The following is a 6595-nucleotide window of genomic DNA, read 5'->3' as shown; positions in this document are numbered from 1 at the left end:
GGGAGGGGTGAGGGGAGGGGGTGAGGGGAGGGGTGAGGGGAGGGGTGAGGGGGAGGGGTTTGAGGGGAGGGGTGAGGGGTGAGGGGGGAGGGGTGAGGGGAGGGGGGTGAGCGGGGTGAAGGGAGGGGTGAGGGGAGTGAGGGAGGGGGGGTGAGGGGTTAGGGGGGTGAGGGAGGGGTGAGGGGAGGGTGAGGGGAGGGGTGAGGGGAGGGGTGAGGGGAGGGGTGAGGGGAGGGGTGAGGGGAGGGGTGAGGGGAGGGGTGAGGGGAGGGTGAGGGGTGAGGGGGGAGGGGTGAGGGGAGGGGGGTGAGCGGGGTGAGGGGAGTGAGGGGAGGGGGGTGAGGGGAGGGGTGAGGGGGGGTGAGGGGGGAGGGGTGAGGGGGGAGAGTTTGGATACGGAACTGAGGGCCCAGCTCGAAGCGGCGGGGAGCGTACGAGAGTGGTGAGTTTACAAGTGTGAGTGTGTGTACGAGTGTGAGTGTGTGTACAAGTGTGAGTGTGTACGAGTGTGTGTACGTGTGTACGAGTGTGAGTGTGTGTACGAGTGTGAGTGTGTGTACGAGTGTGAGTGTGTGTATGTGTGTACAAGTGTGAGTGTGTGTACGAGTGTGGTGAGTCTCTGTATGTGTGTACAAGTGTGAGTGTGTGTACAAGTGTGAGTTTGTGTACAAGTGTGAGTGTGTGTACAAGTGTGAGTTTGTGTACAAGTGTGAGTTTGTGTACAAGTGTTAGTGTGTGTACGAGTGTACAAGTGTGTGTACGAGTGTGAGTGTGTGTACGAGGGTGGTGAGTTTACAAGTGTGAGTGTGTGTACGAGTGTGAGTGTGTGTACAAGTGTGAGTGTGTGTACGAGTGTGAGTGTGTGTACGAGTGTGTGTACGTGTGTACGAGTGTGAGTGTGTGTACGTGTGTACGAGTGTACAAGTGTGAGTGTGTGTACGAGGGTGAGTGTGTGTATGTGTGTACAAGTGTGAGTGTGTGTACGAGGGTGAGTCTCTGTATGTGTGTACGAGTGTGAGTGTGTGTACAAGTGTGAGTGTGTGTATGTGTGTACAAGTGTGAGTCTCTGTATGTGTGCACAAGTGTGAGTCTCTGTATGTGTGTACAAGTGTGAGTGTGTGTACAAGTGTGAGGGTGTATACGAGTGTGAGTGTGTGTACAAGTGTGAGTGTGTGTACGAGGTTGGTGAGTCTCTGTATGTGTGTACAAGTGTGAGTGTGTGTATGTGTGTACAAGTGTGAGTGTGTGTATGTGTGTACAAGTGTGAGTGTGTGTATGTGTGTACAAGTGTGAGTCTCTGTATGTGTGTACAAGTGTGAGTGTGTACGAGGGTGAGTGTGTGTACAAGTGTGAGTCTCTGTATGTGTGTACAAGTGTGTGTGTGTACGACGGGTGAGTGTGTGTACAAGTGTGAGTGTGTGTACAAGTGTGAGTCTCTGTATGTGTGTACAAGTGTGAGTGTGTGTACGTGTGGTGAGTCTCTGTATGTGTGTACAAGTGTGAGTGTGTGTACGTGTGGTGAGTCTCTGTATGTGTGTACAAGTGTGAGTGTGTGTACAAGTGTAAGTCTCTGTATGTGTGTACAAGTGTGAGTGTGTGTACGAGTGTGAGTCTCTATGTGTGTACAAGTGTGAGAGTGTGTACAAGTGTGAGTGTGTGTATGTGTGTACAAGTGTGAGTGTGTGTATGTGTGTACAAGTGTGAGTGTGTGTATGAGTGTGAGTCTCTATGTGTGTACAAGTGTGAGTGTGTGTACACAGTACGAGTTTACAAGTGTGTGTGTGTGTACGAGGGTGGTGAATTTACGAGTGTGTGTACAAGTGTGAGTCTCTGTATGTGTGTACAAGTGTGAGTCTCTGTATGTGTGCACAAGTGTGAGTGTGTGTACAAGTGTGTGTGTACAAGTGTGTGTGTACGAGTGTGAGTCTCTGTATGTGTGTACAAGTGTGAGTGTGTGTACAAGTGTGAGTGTGTGTACAAGTGTGAGTTTGTGTACAAGTGTGAGTGTGTGTACGAGTGTGAGTTTGTGTACAAGTGTGTATGTGTGTACCAGTGTGGTGAGTCTCTGTATGTGTGTACAAGTGTGAGTGTGTGTATGTGTGTACAAGGGTGTGTGTGTACAGGTGTGAGTGTGAGTACAGGTGTGAGTGTGTGTACAAGTGTGAGTGTGTGTGTACAGGTGTGAGTGTGTGTATACAAGGGTGTGTGTGTGTGTGTACAGGTGTGAGTGTGTGTGTACAAGTGTGAGTGTGTGTGTACAGGTGTGTGAGTGTACATGTGTGAGTGTGTGTACAGGTGTGAGTGTGTGTGTGTGTACAAGGGTGAGTGTGTGTGTACAAGTGTGAGTGTGTGTACAGGTGTGAGTGTGTGTATAGGTGTGAGTGTGTGTACAGGTGTGAGTGTGTGTACATGTGTGAGTGTGTGTACAGGTGTGAGTGTGTGTGTGTGTACAAGTGTGAGTGTGTGTACAAGTGTGAGTGTGTGTACAGGTGGGAGTGTGTGTACATGTGTGTACAGGTGTGAGTGTGTGTGTACAGGTGTGAGTGTGTGTACGGGTGTGAGTGTGTGTACAGGTGTGAGTGTGTGTACGGGTGTGAGTGTGTGTACAGGTGTACAAGTGGAGCGGTGGCGCAGTGATTAGCGCTACACTGCACTACGAACCCGGCGACCCGAGTTCGATTCCCGCTCACGGCCACCAACGCCAGTGACGATTATCTGAACCGGTCCTGGGCCTCCCCTAGGTCGACTCAGCCTCAAATGAGTACCCGGTGCGATTTGCAAACATCGCCACTGGGGAGACAAAGGCGGCCGGGGGGATAGGTACTAGCCACTTTCCCCAGCAGCCTGTGTAGGCCACTTGGGGGATCTTTGTCTTTATTTGTTTAGGTGTCTGTATCTAAACGGAGGCTAATGTGGTCTCTCTGTGTGTGAACAGGTCACTGGAGTCCATCAACTCCACCACACTTGTGAATCCGGTAAATCGAAACTCAGTCTCTATGTGTCTGTGGGTATCTGTGTAAGTCTGCGAGTCTTTGTGCGAGTCTGTGGGTCTCTATGTGAGTCTATGGGTCTATGTGTGAGTCTGTGGGTCTCTATGTGAGTCTATGGGTCTCTGTGTGAGTCTGTGGGTCTCTATGTGAGTCTATGGGTCTATGTGTGAATATGTACGTCTCTGTGTGAGTCTGTGGGTCTTTGTTTGAGTCTATGGGTCTTTGTGTGAGTCTGTGGGTCTTTGTGTGAGTCTATGTGTCTCTGAGTCTGTGGGTCTCTGTGTGAGTCTATGGGTCTCTGTGTGAGTCTATGTGTGAGTCTATGGGACTCTATGTGAGTCTATGTGTGAGTCTATGGGTCTATGTGTGAGTCTATGTGTGAGTCTATGGGTCTATGTGTGAGTCTATGGGACTCCATGTGAGTCTATGGGTTTGGAATCCAGGATCTCAGCTGTGACATCTCAACGTCTCTGACACGGCCATTGTGAACCCCTAAGAGAGAGAAAGAGACACCCAGAGTCAGGGCTCGAACCGAGGTTCCCAGCAGGGTTCGACTCGGGGGGTGTCTGAGCTCTGAGGCTGTCGGCCACTTCTCACTCCACGCGCTTAAATTTCCGCGAAATTACGGAACTGAACTCGGCTGGCATGGGAAGTGTGTTTTTATACAAACGCAGTGCTGCAACAAACCTATCTGCCAATCGCTCAGCTGGGATCAGCAACATCGCCCCCTGGGTAGTAGCAGCAACAACATCGCCCCCTGGGTAGTAGCAGCAGCAACATCGCCCCCTGAGTAGTAGCAGCAACAACATCGCCCCCTGAGTAGTAGCAGCAGCAACATCGCCCCCTGGGTAGTAGCAGCAGCAACATCGCCCCCTGAGTAGTAGCAGCAACAACATCGCCCCCTGGGTAGTAGCAGCAGCAACATCGCCCCCTGAGTAGTAGCAGCAACATCGCCCCCTGAGTAGTAGCAGCAACAACATCGCCCCCTGAGTAGTAGCAGCAACAACATCGCCCCCTGGGTAGTAGCAGCAACAACATCGCCCCCTGGGTAGTAGCAGCAACAACATCGCCCCCTGAGTAGTAGCAGCAGCAACATCGCCCCCTGGGTAGTAGCAGCAGCAACATCGCCCCCTGAGTAGTAGCAGCAGCAACATCGCCCCCTGAGTAGTAGCAGCAGCAACATCGCCCCCTGAGTAGTAGCAGCAGCAACATCGCCCCCTGAGTAGTAGCAGCAGCAACATCGCCCCCTGAGTAGTAGCAGCAACAACATCGCCCCCTGAGTAGTAGCAGCAGCAACATTCCCCTCTGGGTAGTAGCAGCAGCAACATCGCCCCCTGGGTAGTAGCAGCAACAACATCGCCCCCTGGGTAGTAGCAGCAGCAACATCGCCCCCTGGGTAGTAGCAGCAACAACATCCCCCTCTGGGTAGTAGCAGCAGCAACATCGCCCCCTGGGTAGTAGCAGCAGCAACATCGCCCCCTGAGTAGTAGCAGCAACATCGCCCCCTGGGTAGTAGCAGCAGCAACATCGCCCCCTGGGTAGTAGCAGCAACAACATCGCCCCCTGGGTAGTAGCAGCAACAACATCGCCCCCTGGGTAGTAGCAGCAGCAACATCGCCCCCTGGGTAGTAGCAGCAACAACATCGCCCCCTGGGTAGTAGCAGCAGCAACATCGCCCCCTGGGTAGTAGCAGCAGCAACATCGCCCCCTGGGTAGTAGCAGCAACAACATCGCCCCCTGGGTAGTAGCAGCAACAACATCGCCCCCTGGGTAGTAGCAGCAGCAAGAACATTTGTGGATACTGGCAAAAAGGTCACATGGATACAGTGACCACATCTGTTCACCACGTGGAGACTTTTCTTCATCGGCCAATTTGTACTCCAACACCCAACCGGTTAGTGCTGAACTAGTGAAGTACCCGTCGAGGACGCTTGACAACGGAGTTGAGGCACACGTATATTTATTTAACAAGTTGCCAGTACAGGACAGCCCTAGAGGGGGTAGCGGCCCCCTCACCCGTATAACTCAGGGAATACCCCTAGCTATCCATAGCCTATCCCCTGAGTCCTCCACTAAGAGCTAGGGGAGGCTGTCTGGCCCGACACTGGTAATCGGGCTCGGTACCCGGAGTCCCAGAGCACTGGCTCTGGTTCACGGGACCACGCCACTGGCTCGAGCCTGATCCCGTGGGGCCCTGATAAGGGCGGCGATCAGGGGGAGTCCAGGGCTCTAGCTACGACGTCTTCCGACTTCTTAGCTTAACTATAACATAACTGACTAAGCCCATATAACGACCCCTTTTTATACCCAACCCTCCTTGAGGGGTGGGGCCCCGGGGGATCGTAACGCCGAACCAGCCCCCCCCCAGGGTGTCTGGCTCGGACGTCGCAGAGGGCATCTCCCTGTGCACACACGTAGCCCCGCCCACTGTGTTTCTTTCCCATAGGCTGCCATGCATAACGGCCCTCTCTCCAACGTCCCTACATCACTCCCCCCCGCATAGCTCGCAGCCGTCCCGGCTGCAACAATTTCAACAAATGAATCTTTACCCCTTGACTCCCCCCGTGTGTGCCCCATTTTTTTTCCATTTAACAGAACGAGAATTAAACAACAACACTAACAATGCCCCTAAAGGGAGAACAAACCGACGCGCCCCCCCCCCCGAATAAATACGAAATCCGTAGAGGCAAGATATGTACATTTCCCGGAACCCTCAGCGCACGCACAACACGCACACAAGACGCACACACACACACAGCCATAATACAACAACGCGCCAAGAGCGCCACACGAACGCAGCGTCCAGCAACAATAGCACACGAAAGTGTACCAGAAAACGCAAAAAAAATAAAAAAAATTTTCTTCTTATTTTCGTTTCGTTTTCACCTCTTGTTCGCGTTCCAGTGTTTTTATAAGAGTCTGCGCATTTTAGCGCGCGTCCTTGCCGCAGGCCCGTCACAAGGGCCAACCTCAGATGGAGGACCATTCGGTGGCCGCTGTCCCATCCGAGGAGAGTCCGCAATTGGAGTGGCGGGACCCTCGGCATCCCCCGTGAGGGATGTGCGCGAGCCCGTCATTCCGGGAGAACCTGGGGGCGGGGCAACCGGCAAGACGTCAGGTGAGATCAACAGAGGCGGACCCTCCGGGTCGGTCGACCCCTCACATGCTTGGCCCTGCGCGTGTGGAGCAGAGTCCCGCACCGCAACGAAGGGTTTTAGTCTAGAGGGGTGAACGAACCACCGGCGCCTCCCCCACTTGATACGAACGCACTGCGGTCGCAAAACCTCGACCACCTCGACGGGGCCCCGCCATGGCCGTACCAGTTTCGAGGAGGTCGCAAGCGGTACCTGGGGACAGTGCAGCCATGCCCTGTCCCCTGGCTTCCACTGCAGCACGTGCGCGCGCGCAAGTCTGAGGCGCTCATTCGCCTTTTGGCGCATGCGGGAATTGAGCATGGCAGCATCCCGCGCCTCAGTTAGCTTTTGAAGGTTAAATTTAACGTGCTCGTCCAATTTAATTTTACCTAGAGGCGCGGGGATCTGCAGCTGTGCCCGAACAGGTGGGTCATGTTCGCGACCATACATGAGAAAGAAGGGTGAAAATCC

The 6595-nt window shown here is 53.6% G+C and overlaps 1 protein-coding gene across 1 annotated transcript in view; it reads left to right on the top strand.

Annotated features, from left to right (window-relative positions):
- Positions 1–381: 381 nt before the first annotated feature.
- LOC133357714 (inositol polyphosphate-4-phosphatase type I A-like) overlaps positions 382–6595 on the top strand; it is a 42338-nt gene continuing 36124 nt past the window's right edge. The window contains 2 exon segments of the mRNA XM_061575808.1: positions 382–442; positions 2936–2975. The gene's annotated coding sequence lies outside the window, so the exon portion shown is untranslated.

Source organism: Lethenteron reissneri, chromosome 59 (genome assembly GCF_015708825.2).
Source record: "Lethenteron reissneri isolate LAM-NWPU_2019-01 chromosome 59, ASM1570882v1, whole genome shotgun sequence".
In the NCBI taxonomy this organism is placed as follows: Eukaryota; Metazoa; Chordata; class Hyperoartia; order Petromyzontiformes; family Petromyzontidae; genus Lethenteron; species Lethenteron reissneri.
This window is presented reverse-complemented; position numbering and strand designations above follow the sequence as displayed.